Consider the following 19,486-nt stretch of genomic DNA (forward strand, 5'->3'; position numbering starts at 1 on the left):
CTATGAAGGGATCTTTTACCTTTGAAGAAAGTCATCTTGCTAGTTTAAAATGTACTAAAATCATAATTGGCAAAGATAGTAACAAAAGATCATTATGTGATTACTCTGAACATGACACATGTTAGGTTCGAAGTATAAGAACTGAGAATTCATGTCTCTTGACAGTGATTAAACACTGGAGTGTGTGCATTGTAAAAAGACACTGCATTTGCCATTCAGACAGATCTCTAAGTTTATGAAAATTAAGTATTCCCATGAACTTGATTCTAAAAAGACAATGGAAGCTCAAATCAATGTTTCTTTGTCGGAATCATCACTCCAAGATGGTTCAGTACTTGAATCATCGCCATCAAACTCGGAAGCCACGTCTGGTCGGCTACTTTGAAAATCTTCGCTCAGTTCCCCCTCTTGGAATAGATGATCTGGGAGAGCCGGTCCCTCAAACCAGTCAGGGCTGTAGCACCCATTCTTGCTCTTCCAACCGTAGTTCTGTGGATCCAAGCCAGGCAAGACTCTTCCTCAGAGTGTTAGAATTATAATGTGGGGAACTGTAATTTTTGCCCAGACCAGTAAATCCCAAAATATTTAGAGGCTTAGGTGAAAGTGTTATCTTTACTTTGCTTAGAGCAGCGAATAGCTAAATAAGATTTTTGAGTGGTATCTTGCATATTTAATCTGGGTCAATGCTACGATAATGGGCATTTTGGGCCATATTTGGGGGCGTCTGGCGGGCCCTTAGCAGTAGAAAATTTGTCTGGCATGGGCCATTCAGTACTTTGTGGCATTCATGCATTAAGTTGACATTGGTTTCAAGTGGTACCTCGTTCGTTTGATCAAATTCATTTTTATGGGCCCTTTTGGGGCGTCTGGCGGGCCCTTTGTAGCAGAAAATTTGTCTGGCATGATTATTTCCATAGTCTGTAAGGTCAACCCGAACATTCCAAACCGGTTTTGAGTGGTACCTTGCATATTTAATCTGGGTCAATGCTACGATAATGGGCATTTGGGCCATATTTGGGGGCGTCTGGCGGGCCCTTAGCAGCAGAAAATTTGTCTGGCATGGGCCATTCATTACTTTGTGGCATTCATGCATTAAGTTGACATTGGTTTCAAGTGGTACCTCGTTCGTTTGATCAGATGCATTTTTAGGGGCCCTTTTGGGGCGTCTGGCGGGCCCTTTGCAGCAGAAAATTTGTCTGTCATGGGCCATTCAGTACTATGTGGCATTCATGCATTAAGTTGACATTGGTTTCAAGTGGTACCTCGTTCGTTTGATCAGATGCATTTTTTGGCCCCCTTTAACCGGCCCCATGGGAACACCCCCTCCCCTTAGACCCCTCCCCCAGGCCGGCCATCAGTCTTCAGCCCCCCCACTCAAAAGTACCTTCCTACGCCACTGATCATAAGTTCTCTCTACTTCAAAAGCTATATGTCAACTTATAAGTTACATATTCTTCAATTGCTGATGTATCACCTTGTGAACAATTAACTTCATGACGCTGTTAATTATTCTATTGTTTATCATTTTGCTAATATACACCATTACCATTCAAGGAGCTCTACCATAATTCGTATAAGATTAAAACTCAAGTCGAGCAGAGAAGAAAAAGGCATGACATTATATATTATGTTAATATACTTTATTTCCCATCGTAGTTGTTACACTGCACGACTCTCTTCATAAATGAATATCAAGATAAAAAACAAATGTTAGACTTGTAATGTTCTACATTCTCATTTAAGCATAAAAAGGATATTCCGACGACACGATAAACATATGCCACTCTGTTTGCCGAAACACCCCCCCCCCCCCCGTCTCAATATGTTGTTCCTAACTCGAGATATGATTGATTGAATTTAAACCAATTTCAATTTATATAAAACCTTCAATTTGCTACAGGTAATTTTCTTCAAAGGCTTTACTTAGGCTATTATAATCTTCGTGTTGAAATATTTGATTAAAGGTATTCTGTATTGGCCCTAAATATGCTAGATATTCAAATATGGTCACCTTTGGTCAAAATTCTTAAACTATTTGTATGATATTACCTTCGAGGACATTTTCCTCACTGGGACATTCATTCATCTTGTGTGTTTCTTAAAAATGTCTGAGAACAATTTAAAGGGTAAAGACGTCCAGGAGAGTACTTTTTGAAAATTTCTAACAATTTTAGCGTGCAATAATTTGGGGCCTTTACAGACTACCATTAACTGCTTATATTCCCTGTTGTTCAAATGTCATCAAACAACAACTTATTTGTACAAGTATTATTTTCCTCTTTTGGACAAAGGATTCGATGGTGACATCATTCATATATTCTACTGTTGCCAGATACATTTACAAAGTATTCCAAATTTATGAAGTTCATATTTTTGTGATACAAACTGCTACGAGGGTGAGATTTGACCTTATGATGCAGACATGCTCTGTTCGTTTCTAAAGGTAACAACTTTAGGCACAAGATAACCATTTTAACGTTCGAGCCGATGTTATCACTACCTCCATCGCCTGGCAGCTCTCTAAACATTTAAAAGATTTTCAAAATGGTTGCATTGCAAGATTGGTAAGCTACAGCATGACTTCGATATAGTTGTTTCCCGGGTATGCATAACACTACTCACAGGCGCGTAGCCAGGAATTTGCCAAGGGAGGGGCGAAACTGTAGATTCGGCATTGCAAACTATCTAAGCGTAGCGCCACCATGTGTTGGCGCGAAGCGTACAAGAAAATTTTGGCTGTAAATGCCTCCCAGATCGCCGGAAATGGCACTTCCCAGGCCTTGTTAATTGCATCTTATCATTTGTGGTCCCGTTACACTCAATAAAGAAGTAATTATTTAGTTGTCATTTGAATTGGTCAAGCACGCTTTGGACCGGGCAAGACGCATTATGGTACCCTTCTACAATGTCCTTAGAGTTCATGTTAACCATCGGTTTGGTGATCCAAGACGGTGCTGCATGGATTAGGGCCCAAAGCTTTTTCGTGGTCCCTTTTCAGTCATTAAAAAAGTAATGATTTAATGGTCATTTATGACTTAAGAGTTCATACGACCCATTGGTTGGGTGGTCCAAGGCGTGCAGGTTTTGATTAGGGCCCAAATGTTTTTATTTCAGTTCCTGTTACATTTATTTAAAAAATTGTTGATTTAGTGGTCATTTTAATTGGTCAAGCACGCTTTGGACCGGTCAAGACGCATTATGGTATCCTTCTACAATGTGTTAAGAATTCCTATGACCCATTGGTTAGGTTGTCCAAGGCGTGCTAGTCTTGATTAGGGCCTAGAGTGATTTTTTCAGGTCCCGTTACATTAATTTAGAAACTGATGAAGTAGTGGTCATTTTAGTTGGTCAAGAACTCTTCGGACCGGAAAAGATGCATTATGGTATCCTTCTAAATATTCATTAGAGTATATGACCCATAGATAAACCTCTTACCACGACCAAATGTTGAACATCTTGTAAGAAAGCTTTCGTCATGCCAGAGGTGTTACGTCGATACCATTGTCGAATACGTAACTGAATCGGTAGCAGTTACTCATTCGCGAATGTCGAACGAGGAATAAGTATCTAACTTCACACCGGTCACGAAGGGTTGCACGAGCAGTGCAGTTCGCTTCCTGGCAGCCGTAGGCTAACAATTCATACGTAATTGTAATTTGTAGCCTATTCTGTATGGGGAGTAACTGGCAAAGAATGTGAATGGCAGATATATTCACCAGCTCGAAGGTTGTTCTTAGTTTTGTGGAGCAAGTTAGTACTTCACATTGTTTGAGTCAGCGAGCGTGATAAATTAGGCTAGCCTATCATATGATAGGTTCGCTTAGGCCTAACGGTAGGCTAGCTCATGTAGGCACTGGCGTCTATAGCAAGTTGGAATGCTACAGTATTGGCCTAGCCTAGGCCTAGGCCTAATATGATATTCACTAGACTATTTATGTAAGTAAAATAAGTCACCTTATATCTGCCGACAAAACACTAGACCTAGCAGGTTGGGCATAATTACTTTCTGGTTAAGGCTAGTAGCATGGTGGGCTCATAATTGATGCACTTAAGGATTTGATCAACGATGTCTATCAAGGAAAAATCCAAATCACTCAACTGTTTGTGTTTTTCATATGTGTAGTTCCTTGGAAATGTTATGATCTCAAAATATTTAAGGTTCTGTGCTTATGCACCGTACAATTGAGCAGAATTTGACCACAAAATGTCTGCCGTGTCAAGTTCTTTCATACCCCTAAATTGACACATCCGTCGATAAGCTAACTGTAGTGTAGGCCTTAGTATACATCCATTGACTTTAGATGGTGTTTGCTATGCTCTGAGCCTCTAAGCTCAGACAGGTCAGGTCCCAGAGAGAAGTGTTATCATATTGAGCTAATGTTAGTTATTTTTAGGGTGTAAGATTTCCAAATGCCCCAAAAATGTGCAAAACTGGGGGGAGGGTGTTAAAAGCTTCAAAAATACCACACTTTGTTCAGAAAATAGCTGAAATGGATTCAAACTCATGAAATATGTAATTCTACTTGACTGCAAAAAGTTTAGGTGGCCTGCTGTATCGTTGCTAGTAATAATTGAAGATGCGTCAATTACTGGGGTGCGTCAATTATGAAGCCTTTACTATACAGTTAGACTAGGCCTAACTTAATTGACTTTAAATTCCTACCAGAGTAGCCTACCATAGCCTACTGTATGCCATCTAGCACTTAACAGTGACACATCTTCAAGAAACTAACTCGCAGCCAGAAAAATTTGCTTAGGATGAAAGCTCTCTCTCTCTTTGCTATTTTTTCTATTTCTATCATGTCAGACAGGCAAGGTCGTCTCCTGTTAGTTCCGGACAGGAAAAGCGTCGGTTTCCTCTCCAACTTCCAAGAATAAAAACTTTAGTTTCCTCCCTGAAATTTTAGGGGAGGGAAACCAACTTTTTAGCTCTGCGGTCTAAGTGATGTTGGTGATGGTTCAAATATGGGTACAATTATAGAATACCGGGCCATTCATTAACACTTCCTAGCATCCACATGCGCGGTGTGTCTGTATACATGTCCATACACGTATGACGCCCTCTAAAATTCCAACCATCACATATTTCATTTTGACTCTGCATCCGCACATCCACCCGAAAGTACTAGGAAAGGACTTAAGATAATTTTCGAAAAGTCTCCCCACGTATTTAATTTTGACTCCGCATCCGCGCATCCACTCCGGGAGTACTAGGAAAGTTTCCCTATATACCATCACGTATTTCAAATACTGAAAGTCCTGCATGTTATACCATCACGTATTTCATTTTGACTCCGCACCATCACATATATATATCAAATACTGAAAGTCCCGCATGTACGAAGATATTCCACATCAATAGTCTGTCGTTCTTAAGAGCCATCCATACATGTGCGACGCCCTCTAAAATTCCACCACAGAAGTACTAGTAAAGGACTTTTAGTAAAGGAAATTTTTGACCCTGCATCCAAGCATCCGCGCATGCACACAAAAGGAAAGAACTTGGACTTGACATTTTTTACTCACATACGTACTGGGATGAGACTGAGCATCCGCGCATCCGGATGCTCAGATAGAATCATCGAGTGGCCCTGTATTCTATAATTACTCCCAAATATGGAGAAAACTCTCCATGCAAGCTGATGATATTAATACCTAGCGTAGGCAACTAAATTGATATACATGTTTTGATTTGATAAACTAGCATAATTTTGACCTGAAGCTAGGCTTAACAGTACTATTGGTCCAACTCTCGGCATATCTTTATCAGATCATAGACTTCTTTTGATGCCTAAGACATGATTTTATGGTCGGCAGAACTGTTCACTGAAACTTTGATTATTATTAAACCGAAATTAAACTCGCTAAGTCGACCTCTCATTGTTAAGTAATTGTCCTTAATTTGGTTTTTAATTTGAATACATTGATTGAAAGTTGTGAGGAACACAACTCATGGTAAACACATATTAAGAGTATTGAGAGATAAGTACAATATATAGTATCTCTGTCCTTGTTGAATAGAATATTATCACACAGGTGCTAGAAGTCATGGAAGCACATTAGGGTTTACCATGAATATACCAATATGTTGTTGGTACTTGTGTAAGGCTGAAAAGCCAGTTTTCATCTTTGCTAAGTGTACACTCAAAATTGTTTGGCTGATGAAATGTTCTCAAAATTGTGTTGAATTCATTCCTTACTATTGGCTTGACCATTATAGTGAACAATGTACTGTACATCAAAGGAAGTTTTGGCATTTTATGAAATACTCCAAAGGTTTGATAGCAATGTCTGGTAAGGTTCATTAATGAGTCATATTGCAAGTATTAAAAATAAACAGGCACTTAGTAACAAAAAGAGGTACAGTTTATTCATGTTTGTAAACATTCATCGGAAAGGTATCTGCATGCGCAAACTGGAAGATGATCTTATGTAAAACTACTAAAAAAAAAACTACTAAAATTTATTTCACACCATACAGTAGGTATATATATATATACATATTGCTTTTATATTTGTCTTTACAGCATTGCATTGGCCACACTGATTCACAAGAAGACTCCATGAACTGTGACTGTAACATTCTGCTGGAGGTCTGAGACATTGAAGATTCTGTAATGCTTTCGTTTGGGTATGCACAATTTACTATAGTAACACATAAATATTTAAGCTCTGGTATTCGTTTCGTTTCTTTCTGCCATTAAACAACAATGATATACATTTGTTCATACATAGTTACATCAATGAGGCAGCAGTCAGGGTTGTTTAGGTAGTCAGGGGGAGGGAGGGGAGGAAGGGAGGGAGTGTATAAAAAATGAGTCTAGTTGCAATGTCTACAGTATCTGCTTTCCAATATATGACATCTTCTTATCTTTTACAATACTGTCTCAGGTGAAAGAAGAAGATGAAGTAAATGGAAGGAAAATTGTGAGTCTTGGATGTCTGTAATGAAGCTGGATCAGGTTTAGAACAAGTGGTTGAAAGATCATAAACTCCACCAAATACGAGATCCTTCAAGCCTGTCCTCTACAGAGAGATCTGGAAGTGCTATCTGGAGGTGATTTAACAGAAATTGGAGAAAAATTAAGATTCAAGGTAAACATCAGTGTGAGCCAGAATCATTAACATCAGTCTTCTCCTCTGAAAAGTTGATTGTTGTCAAGATCACTGCTAAATGTACGAGACACGGTGCCTTAGCCTGTTGGAACCAGTCGGTATTTGGTGTTGTCTGTTTTTTGCTAAATGTACAAGACACAGTGCCTTCGCCTGTTGGAACCAGTCGGTAATTGGTGTGGTCTGTTTTTTGTGCTAAATGTTCGAGACACTGTGCCTTAGCCTGTTGGAACCAGTCGGTATTTGGTGTGGTCAGTTTTTGTGCTAAATGTACAAGACACGGTGCATTAGCCTGTTGGAACCAGTCGGTATTTGGTGTGTTCTTGTTTTTGTGTTAAATGTACGAGACACGGTGCCTTGAGCCTGTTGGAACCAGTCAGTATATGAAGCTAATTGGTGTCTTAGTTTAGTGGCATGAGATGCTAATTAATGTAGTCTGTTTTTGTGCTAAATTATTGAGACATGGTACGTTAGTTTATTGGTATTAGGTTTTAATTAGTGTCGTGTGTTTTGTGCCAAATGTAGGAGACATTGTGCCTTAGTCTGTTTGAACCAGTCGGTATTTGGTGTTGCCTGTTTTTGTGCATTAGCCTGTTGGAACCAATCGGTATTTGGTGTTCTTGTTTTTGTGTTAAATGTACGAGACACGGTGCCTTAAGCCTGTTGGAACCAGTCGGTATTTGATTTGGTTTTTTTGTGTGCTAAAACTACTATTCTTACAGAAAGGCTGAACAAGTTCCATGATATAGCTTGAACAGAGTTACACATTCCACTCATTCCAAGCAACCATGACAACTTCAAAATGAAGCTTATTGGTGTCTTAGTTTAGTGGCATGAGATGCTAATTAATATAGTCTGTTTTGTGCTAAATTAATGAGACATGGTGCCTTAGTTTATTGGTATTAGTTTTTAATTAGTGTTGTCTGTTTTGTGCCAAATGTAGGAGACATTGTGCCTTAGCCTGTTTGAACCAGGTGGTATTTGGTGTTGCCTGTTTTTGTGCTAAATGTATAAGACCTCAGCCTTAGCCTGTTGGAACCAGTCGGTAATTGGAACCAGTCGGTAATTGGAACCAGTCAATAATTGGTGGTGTGTTTGCATTAAACGTTTTGTTTGGTAAAGATCTCAACTCCACCAAATACGAGAAGATCCTTCAAGCCTGTCCTCTACAGAGACATCTGGAAATGTTATCTGGAGGTGATTTAAAAGAAATTGGAGAAAAATTAAGTTTCAAGGGAAACATCATTGTGAGCCAGAATCATTAACATCAGTCTTGTCCTCTCAACAGTTGATTGTTGTCAAGATCAGTGCTAAATGTAGGAGAGACAGTGCCTTAGCCTGTTGGAACCAGTCGGTGTTTGGTGTGGTCTGTTTCGTGATAAATTAAAGAGACATTGTGGCTTAGTTTGGTGGAATGAGTAGCTAATTAGTGTGGTCTGTTTGTGCTTAATTGAAGAGAAGTGCTGTGATAATTTGTTGGTTATTAGTGTGGTGTGTTTGTATTAAATTTATAAGTTTTGCCTTAGTTTTCTGATATGAGTTGCTAACTAGTGTGGTCTGTTTTTGTGCTAAATTAATGAGACCCGGTGCCTTAGTTTGTTGGAATCATTTTGTCATTAGTAATTTGGTTGTCTTAAATTGATGATTGTTGCCTTAGATTGATTGAAAGAGTTGCCAATTAGTGTGGTCTGGGTTGTGGTTAATTAAAAAGACAGTTGATTGTTGTCAAGATCAGAAAACTCAAAGATGAGCTCATTTGATGATAACCACCAGGTAAGCTAGAAAGCTGCAATATACAGTCAAGGTTAGTCATAAGAAAGACAGGTTCCTAAAAATTTAATATATATTTACTTATGTCTTCACCATTTAAGTTTCAATCACAGCCTAAACTTTGTTGGAATAAGTTGCTAATTAGTGTTTAATGTTTTGTGCTTAATGTACGAGACTTACTTTGAAGAAAACTGGCTCATTTCTTTTGCATTCCTCTCCTTTCCTTAGGGTTCTGTGGACTATGTTGGTCAACAGTTAGCTTTTTGACATAGCGCCACCCCATCATCCTTCACTCTATGACTTACCCATCATTTACCGAACGTACACGTCCTTGGATACAGCGCTACCGAGTATACTTTCGATTTATAGTGTGTCTCTTCAAAAGGAGTTCCTATTCTTTCCGTCTGCCGTCTTAGGCTGGAGACTAATTCTTTCTGGTAAGTGAAGTCTATGATCAATTTCATTGTATAGAAGCCATTTAAAACCCGTAGGGAGGGGCTGTTTTGCCAGTATGGCAACTCCTAACCCACCTATAACAGCACCCCTAGTCGAAAACCTAACCCTCTCTGATTTTGAAATAGACATTAATGACTGGATCCCTGTACAAAAATAGCAGAAAAAGACAACGTCCAAACTCTGTTGACATAAACCCACATCCTAACTCCAAACCAACCACCAAAAAGTCCGCTCAAACAATCATTGTATCAGGAATCTTACCAGAACTATCAAAAAACCCAATAACCCTTGCTAAACTAATCAATGAAGAAAAACCAAATGCCATGAACTCAAATATAAACGATCTTCGTAGTAACAACATCCTAATCACCCCCATGACCCTAAATCTGCAAATATCCTCCTGAAACCATGGACTCAAAAGACTAAACTAGGCAACCCCAAACCAAGAATGCCCTAAAAAGTAAGACAAAGAAACTTCTCTGTAGTAGCCTGTGGCATAAACCCTGAAATTCAAATCAAAGATATTGAACAAGAACTCAAAGACCAAGAATACACCCCAATACAACTAAAAGACTCATTAGTCACGCCACAAACAATCCAATTTGGAAAGTAAAAATAACGTTTGAAGAACAAGAACCTCAACAATCCCTAATCAAACAAGGTTTCTACTTAGGATACTCTAAACACAAAACAGAAGAATACCACAACCCCCCCCCCCCCCCCCAAATCACTCAATGTTTCAAATGTCAACTTTTTGGACACACCCACCATACTTGCAAGAATCAAACCAGATGTCTCAGATGTGGCGAAAACCACAGAGTTTTTTTTCACTGTCACCGAGACGACGCTCAATGAAGCTGAACAGGTGGTTGTAGGTTTTAATCCATTTATTTACACGCGTGGTTTTAACAAGACCACGATGAAAACTAGAAAGTAAAGATATCAAAGCATCAATATACAAACATTGGTGAAATAAACACATGAATTGAACAAATCAATAATAACATAATAATGCATAATATTTCTCCTTATAAATAATGCACAAAAGGAAGAAGTACAACAAATAACATTTGGTAACATGAAACAAGACATAGAGAAAGATTGGCGACAATTACATTCTTGATAATTATAACTTAACTTACAATTGTTAAAAATACGCAAGTATACATCGAATACGTAATTGTACATCGATTACATAGGTATGCAAATCTTGGAGGTGGATATGAAAGGCAACCAGTAAATGGGCAGTATTGACCTCTGCCCGACCTCGACCAAGCGGAAAATTCCCTTTGGTCACGCTAAGTAAATAGCACACATCGGCAACAATGACACTCCCCCCACTGGAATACGTCATATTCAAGTATAATAATGCCTACAATACCTAAACCACCGCATCGATGTACATTAAATTCCATAACAGCTTTAGCAATCAAAATTGTGACGTAAAGCTTCTAAACCAAGTAAATAACTATAAAGCCTCACACACCTGACAGCTCAACAACGAAGATAAAACACATCAACTATATATTTACATAGAAATTCAACGATAATGCTTGCAAACACGCTGAGAATGCAGATTCAAGTAAAACAATCTTAGTAATAGGACGAACCAGCTCGGTAGTCCTAGTCTTAACTCTTACCGACCTAACTAACCTACTACAGTTAACACTAACAACCAGCGCCAACGGCCAGAGGTTACGGGGAGTCATTTCATCTAAGATTAAAACCAAGTCACCGACTGCCAGATTATCTGTGACCCCCGTCCACTTAGACCTCTTTTGCAATTCAGGTAGATATAATTTAACCACTTTCGCCAGAATTGGTTAGCTAGGTGCTGGACATGCCTCCAGCGGCGACGAAAACTGTCAACAGAGTTAGAGACTGTCCCGAACAAAAAGAAAACACAAAATGTGCCAATTGGTAGGGACTCATGTGGCCCTTTACAAAGGATGCCCAAAATTTAAAAAAGCTAAAACTGAAGCTAATAACAAACAACAAGAACAAAGAACCTATGCAAATATAACCAAATCTACCCATAAAATTGAAATAACAAATAGAATCGTCACTGAAGAAAAACTTAATATCGCAACCTTTGTAATTGAATTAGTACAATACCTTCCAAATAGCCGACATTAATATTAAATCCGACGACCTTGCGATATAAACGATTGGTATAGTGCCACTAAATATGCAAAAATGCCTCCTTCCCTGGTCTTGACAACATAAATGACCTAATGCTAAAAGATTCCCCTCCGTCGGCCTCCGATATTCATTTCCCATTATTTAACGAACTCCTTAGAATCGGTTATTTCCCAACCCTGTGGAAATCCGCCAAAATGATTTTAATACAGAAACTAAGTAAAGACACACCAAAATTCAAAACTATCGACCAATTAGTCTCCTCCCAGCCTTAGGTAAGATTTTCAAAAGAATTATAGATAGCCGCACCAGAACCCACCTAGAGCAAAATAATCACTTTGCCCGTATCAATCAGGCTAAATCCGCGCACACAAATCTACAATAAACCAAACTTTCCGCCTTTCCGAAGAAATTTGCATCGGCTTCATAAAAAAACATGATACCACTGCCCTCTTCCTTGATGCCGAAAAGGCGTTCGACAAAACTTGGCACAACGGCATAAGAATTTAACTACTTAACTTTAATCTCCCCTCCAATTACACCAGACTTCTTTCCTCTTTCCTTAGTGAGCGCAACACAAAAAAATACTACAAAAACCAATACTCAAAACCTATTCCACTTCGTGCAGGCACCCCTAAGGGCGCTGTTCTCAGCCCCTCCCCTTCACCCTATTTGTTAATGATTTGAACATCCCCCCTCTATCTAAATGCAACTATAGTCAGTACACTGATGACATAGCCATTTGGAGTAGCAGTAAAAATATCTATATGACGGAACTAAATATTAAAAAAGCAATTACACATCTCGAAAATTGGTGCTCAATGTGGAGAACAAAAATAAATCCCTCAAAATCTAACCTAGCCAATTTCTCCATAATAAACTCAAAATATCATAAACATATTTCCAAAATTAATCTTTTCAACACCTCAATCACTGCTACTCCTAACGCAACCTTCCTCGGTACCATTTTCGATAGCAAATTATTGTTTAATCTACATTGTACCAGAACTGCAGGACGCTGCTGGTTCCAACTTCCATTCAAATCCTGTCACACAAATATAACTTCCCTCCGAAAACAATTATCCAAATCTATAAATCCAAAGTTAAACCGATTCTCAGTTACGGGAGCATCTCCCTGCTTACCATCTCTATTCCCAATAAACAAATTTTAAACAGAATCCACACCACAGCTTATCGACTCGCACTCAAAATCCCTACCTATATTGCTACTTTGTACGTTCTCCGTGCAGGAAACACAAAATCTACTTTCACCCGACTTGGAGAATTCAACACCAAGTTATACAAAAACAGCCTCGAGAACGACACTTTGATTGAAGACCTCCCCCTGAAATACAAAGTGGCAACAACTCACTACACAAAAACCAAACCCTTTCTGTATTCACACTTGTTACTACTTAAAATCTCATTCCATTAAAAAAATCCTTTCCTAAATGGGTCTAGGCCCCGACTCCAAGTATACTTATATATACAGAACAAAACAAACAACTCCAACAATGACTGATTGATTAAAACAAAGTAGCAACCACTCCCATACCAAACAATAGAAAACGCAACCACTCCCTACCCAAACAATAGAAACCACTCCGTCTCCACAATCCTCAGTACTTAGAAATTCCTCTCCTTTAGAAGTCCCTCCCTAATTGGCTCTTCGACTCCGACCTCGGGTATGATTATGGCTATCCTGTCCAATGTAAATATATAAGACTTCATTTACCAGCAATTCCCTGACTGAACATACACAACTTTTCCAAGGAAAAAAAAGGAAAAAAAATGTTTATTCTATAAAAACAAACTTATTATCCCCCGTAGGACCTCTCGCCAGGTCGACCAGGGGTTAAACTCCTTTTGATTCGATATCAACAACAACAAAAACAAAGCTTTTACTTGAATTAAAAAAAGAAGTACCTAATTTCATTTATTTCAATTCATTTATTTATTTTTGTTCTATCTTAACATAAGTATGACATATGACATAGAAGGAGATAAGAAACAAAACTTGTGAAAGGAAGTGTACTAAAAAACCCTATAGAGCTTGTCGGGTAGTGTAATAACTCCCTAAAAAACTTAATGTGGAAGACATCATGAGTAGATTTTGGTTTCATTTAATCGATAGGTAGAGGTTGAGGAATTGGACACTCTTGCGCAAGATATCAACAGCTTGAAGTACTCTGCTCAGGCGGCCTCCATTCTAGGTATGTACTTATACTTGTATAATATAATAATAAACATAATAATCAAAATAATAATCAATTTACTGTGTTTGGAAAGAAACTTTTTGCTGCTGTGGATGAAGATTAAGGATTCTTGTTTTTCAAAAGGCAAATGCAAGATGGACTATATATGAAAGGATGAATACCAACAATTTAAGAGAAGAAATTGGGTGGGGGGAGGAGGAATCAGACAAAGACCATCATGCTACTACCCTGTTAATTTTGTGTAGGACCCTGGTTAATTTAAAAGGAAGAAATCCCTTTAGTACCCTTGAGTTTCTGAAAGGTTTCTTCTTTGGGATAACGGTGGAGAGACATATCGATGTTCTCTTTTGGGTCTGATCGTCAGGAAAATGCAGATTAAACTGCCATGTCCATTTGGAACCTGGGAATTGAACCCAGAACCCAAATTTACATCAGAGCATAGAAAATGATTCAGAGAAATATGGCATTTATATAAATAATCTGTTGTTTTCTTTCCCAAATTTTTCTCTTTGGTTAAACATTTGAGTAAAAAGATTCATTCGGTTGGAAGCAGCACCGCCCTTTTTCACCCTTTTTATTTGGGAGGGGGGGGGGGGGGGTTGGGGGAGACCTATTATCCAAGTTAGGGTCTGAAAATATTACAATAGGATTATTGTGGTGGACAGGACAGACAACAGTTATTTTTGCTTGTAGCTGAATGTATGATGTCCAGGGATCACAAGGAAGTATCAAAAGCCCGATCAAAAATGCCGTATTTTTGTTCTATCGAAATTTGTCAGAATAAAGAAATTGAAAGCCAAAATATAAAGAGTTATCTGGCCGTGCAGACTGCGATTGAACCAGTCTTTGTCATCTACAAATAATAGAAAGTTGGTATCCATTTCTGTTTGTGACAGCAACAACAAAAAATGACTGCAAATTAACAAGTTTTTGTAAACTTTCTCTATTCAGGGATTCGAATCTCCACTCGAATATAACCCCCCTACTTATGAACTGTCACATAGCTCAAGGTGACAAACTTACGACAACGATGAGAAAAGGCCTTGTGTGGTTCCTAATTCAATGACGTTTCTCACATTTAATTGAAATGACTTCCCCCACCCTCCGGATTATCCTCACCATAGAAAATACCCTCCACCCAAAAATACTTTAAAAAAAAAAGAGGCCATGGCTTACCGAGAACCTCTCTGCGTTCATTTTTCAGATTCCAATGAACCTTCCATCAGCAAAGGAATGGCGCAACTCGGTCTGAAGGACAATCGACCGCTGGCAGAACGGCTTGACCGGTACAACCCAACCAGCCGGACCTGGCCGCCAAGCCCAACTTCACCGCATTCCCACCGGACTTTAAGCCGTCACCGTGCAAACCGCTCTTCTTTGACATAGCTCTGAACCATATAGAGTTACCCTCCATGGACGAGAAACTGGAAAAAAGAATAACACTCACTTTTTTAACGTGGCTTGGCAAAAAAAATGAAGAATATTCAAAATGGGAATTGGAATTTTATATATTTTGGATTTGGTGTTTGTGTGTTTATCTCGTTTAAGTGGAAAAGAAGAAAAAAACAGCATCTTTATTTTATGGGGCTTTAAAGTTTTAAAAATGAGTTTCGGTTGATGATTTCTTGGTCTACAAACATTGTGGTGCTCGACCGACTGAAACTTAATGGGGATGTTAAGGTGACTGAATTTAATATTGGCAGGAGTTATGGATGGTAGTTGCAAGGACCAGTGGTGGGGGGGGGGGGGGGTTGTGAGGCGAAGGATCAAGAAGGAGAAATGAAAGTGTTGAAAGTGAAGAGGGAGAATCTTTTAATTGAATTTTCAGTTTGCAGTAGCACAGGTTTACTGATAAGGTTATATTTAAAGAAAGTGCCAATAATGCACTATTGGGGGTGTGGTAGTCGGAGGGGGGGGATTGAGTTTGCAATGAAAGGGAGCAACCTTTCCACATTTATGTTGTTTGTGCTATGGTAGTATCGTTTCCTTTTTCAAACTGGAGGGTAAAAATGTAAAAATTAAGAGTTATCTAAAACTAATTTCAAATCAGGTTTAGTTAATAAATGAAAGTTAAAGAAAATGATATTCTTGGTATCAGAGGTGCCACGGTATTTTAAACTCAAGCAGCCATGGAAGGCCACCTCCTTTTTATTGGGAACTTGTTGTCAAGCTAACCTATGGATCCAAGCACTGTCTGGCTAAAGTAAGATGGGGTTTTTTATTTTTATCTAGGAGAAATCCATTCTTTTTCCCCTCATGTGAAAATGGTCTTCCAAATGTTTAAAAAAAAAATGTCCAAAAAGAATGTACTGGTGTGAATTGGATAGCCACCTGGTGTGAAGTAAAAAGGCCATAGGGCTTATGCCATATGTATATGTGACTGCTTAGCATCATTAAATAACTGCCCTCCAGGCTGATATTATAAATAATAGAAACATTATAGAAACTAACTGTCTGTTGTCACCCAACCTTCTCAATAGTAGATGCAGGTATCACTAAGAATGTTTATGAAAGATGTATTGCATGTTTTGATTAGTATTTGCATAATAATTTGATAAGGGATAACCTGTTTCTGGACAGGTAGTTGAAGGGTATTAACATTGGTGGGAGGGATGAAGGTATATCCTGTCCATGAACTGATTTGTCATTAAAAAAAAAGAAGTTATTTCCAGGTATCACACTCTTTTTTTTCTTTCTTCCTTTTACTTGAGTATTGTAAAAGGAAAAGCAGAGGTTGAGTTTGAGCCAGGGACCTTGAGATGCAAAAGCAAAAGTCTTAACCACTAGACCATTAGGTAGAACTCTGATTACAAAAGCTTTACAAATATTTAAAGATCCTGCTGTTTGGACTTAGTCTTTTTTTGTAAAACATTTTCTCCACTACTCCCTCACCCCCCGATTAGCTAGTCAGGGGGGGAGGGGTGGCGGCGAACTCACCTTGTCCGCGTTGAACCTTGTCAGGGGGAGGGGTGGCAGCGAACTCCACTTGTCTGCGCCTTTACCTTGTCAGGGGGGGCGGCGACCTCACCTGGTCCGCACCCTCACCCCCTCTTACCTTTGCCCCCTCTCACCTTCGGTACTCACCTTGTCCACCTGCCAGGAGGAGGGGGACCGCCCGCCTTTGGGATCCACCTTATCCACTTGTCAGAACTCCTTGTCAGAACTCCTTTTGCGAATACTCACCTGGGACTTGAACCGATGCAATCCAAACCAATCACTTACTGAACGATGGAATAACCAATTACACCATTTCGGTTCCCTCTGGAAAAACTTCGTTTCTTATATTTATACTTCCACTCCCTCCAAAGAACAGAAAAGTAAAAGGCTCTGTCTGGACATTAACCGCAGACATGATGCTCTGTCTGGGGATCGAACCGGAGACATGGAGTTTGTCTGTGTCTCTCCAGTCCAGAGCACTACCAACTGCGCCACTAGAACTGTTGAGAATTAATGCTTGTTTCTAATATTTAAACTTCAAAGTCCAGAATGTAAGAAGGAAAAGAGAAGAAAATCAAAATGCTCTGTCTGGGGATCGAACCGGAGACATGGAGTTTGTCTGTGTCTCTCCAGTCCAGAGCACTACCAACTGCGCCACTAGAACTGTTGAGAATTAATGCTCGTTTCTAATATTTAAACTTCAAGTCCAGAATGGAAGAAGGAAAAGAACAGAAAATCAAAATGCTCTGTCTGGGGATCGAACCGGAGACATGGAGTTTGTCTGTGTCTCTCCAGTCCAGAGCACTACCAACTGCGCCACTAGAACTGTTGAGAATTAATGCTCGTTTCTAATATTTAAACTTCAAAGTCCAGAATGGAAGAAGGAAAAGAGAAGAAAATCAAAATGCTCTGTCTGGGGATCGAACCAGAGACTTGGAGTTTGTCTGTCTCTCTGCAGTCCAGAGCACTACCAACTGCGCCACTAGAACTGTTGAGAATTAATGCTCGTTTCTAATATTTAAACTTCAAAGTCCAGAATGTAAGAAGGAAAAGAGAAGAAAATCAAAATGCTCTGTCTGGGGATCGAACCGGAGACATGGAGTTTGTCTGTGTCTCTCCAGTCCAGAGCACTACCAACTGCGCCACTAGAACTGTTGAGAATTAATGCTCGTTTCTAATATTTAAACTTCAAAGTCCAGAATGTAAGAAGGAAAAGAGAAGAAAATCAAAATGCTCTGTCTGGGGATCGAACCGGAGACATGGAGTTTGTCTGTCTCTCTGCAGTCCAGAGCACTACCAACTGTGTCACTAGAACTGTTGAGAATTAATGCTCGTTTCTAATATTTAAACTTCAAAGTCCAGAATGGAAGAAGGAAAAGAGAAGAAAATCAAAATGCTCTGTCTGGTGATCGAACCGGAGAAATGGAGTTTGTCTGTCTCTCTGCAGTCCAGAGCACTACCAACTGTGCCACTAGAACTGTTGAGAATTAATGCTCGTTTCTAATATTTAAACTTCAAGTCCAGAATGGAAGAAGGAAAAGAGAAGAAAATCAAAATGCTCTGTCTGGGGATCGAACCAGAGACTTGGAGTTTGTCTGTGTCTCTATGCAGTCCAGAGCACTACCAACTGTGCCACTAGAACTGTTGAGAATTGATACTCGTTTTTAAAATTTAATCTTCACAACATTAGGAGGCAAATAAATAGAAAACCAAATGCATCCTCTGGTGTTGTCTCATTTTTTTCCAGTTTAATGACAATTTCATTGCACAAAACAATAATAAATATGCAAAATTATACATCATAACAACTGCGCCACATTAACTGATACTTGAGAAATGATAGGCTTTTCTAATATTTTAACTTCAAAATGAGGAAAAGAAATACCAAATCAATACATCCTCTGGGAGTTGAATTCTAGACAAAGAGTTTGTCTTACTTACTAAGTACATAGCACTAACCACTGTAAATGTTTAGAAATAATTATTATTTATTTGATTTGATTTATTTTGTTTCTTCACGTGCAAATATCCACTCGTCTTTGAGCTACACATAAACCTCCACCGCATACAAAATAACGAATTGACGTATAATTACAATAAAACAGACTCCCCAAATACAACAACCAAAACAACGAGCTAAATTACATCGACAATTACTGTGACAGCGTTGCCCATCATATCTTCAATACTTTCAAAAGACACTGTCCCTTACAGAAAACGGAAAACGAAAATTAAATAAGAATATCCTTACACTTATGAAACTCAGACGTCGCCTACGTAGAACCTATATCATTTCCCGAGACCCAACTCTAAAAAACCCAAATTAACCAACTCAAATAGCAATAAACAGACTAATATTGGCGGATGAACAAAACCGCGTCCAAAACAAATGCGATTCAATCATTAATGATAAAAACCAGAAAAACTTTTGGAAAATTAAAAAAAAAAAGCATTAACCCCATTACACCCCAAACACAGGTAAAACAGACCAAGGCCTTAGAGATAACGTAGGTAACCTCATCACAAAAACTCAAGACCAAATAAAGCTAATTGAATCGTACTTTAAAAGTATATTCAATATGTTCGATGGCCCCCCATACGATATCAGCGGTAAACACGATATAGACCGTACAATTATCAGTAATGAACCAGTTTTAACCTCCAACCCCTTAGGATGTCTCAACGAAAACATCCCTCTATTCAAAAAATAGATATAAAAAATTGGTATAGTGCCACTAAGAAATGCATCCTACACTGGTCATGACAATAAAAATGACCAAATGCTTAAAAACTCCCCTCCGATATTCATTAACTCTCATATTTTCCACTATTTAACGAACTCCTTAGACTGGGTT

At 38.8% G+C, this 19,486-nt stretch overlaps 1 long non-coding RNA gene across 3 annotated transcripts; it reads left to right on the forward strand.

Moving 5' to 3' along the window:
• Positions 1 to 3,073: 3,073 nt before the first annotated feature.
• Positions 3,074 to 19,047, forward strand: LOC139959989 (uncharacterized). Of its 3 annotated transcripts, none has more exons than XR_011790272.1 (6): positions 3,074 to 3,750; positions 6,528 to 6,631; positions 6,892 to 7,057; positions 9,112 to 9,320; positions 13,613 to 13,691; positions 14,899 to 19,047. It is a non-coding gene; the product is annotated as an uncharacterized lncRNA (long non-coding RNA). The 3 variants fall into 3 exon arrangements; XR_011790271.1 differs by having other exon boundaries at positions 3,105 to 3,726; positions 6,892 to 7,095; XR_011790270.1 differs by having other exon boundaries at positions 3,120 to 3,750; positions 6,892 to 7,095.
• The last annotated feature ends 439 nt before the right edge of the window (positions 19,048 to 19,486 follow it).

Source organism: Apostichopus japonicus, chromosome 19, assembly GCF_037975245.1.
Source record: "Apostichopus japonicus isolate 1M-3 chromosome 19, ASM3797524v1, whole genome shotgun sequence".
Taxonomy (NCBI): Eukaryota; Metazoa; Echinodermata; class Holothuroidea; order Aspidochirotida; family Stichopodidae; genus Apostichopus; species Apostichopus japonicus.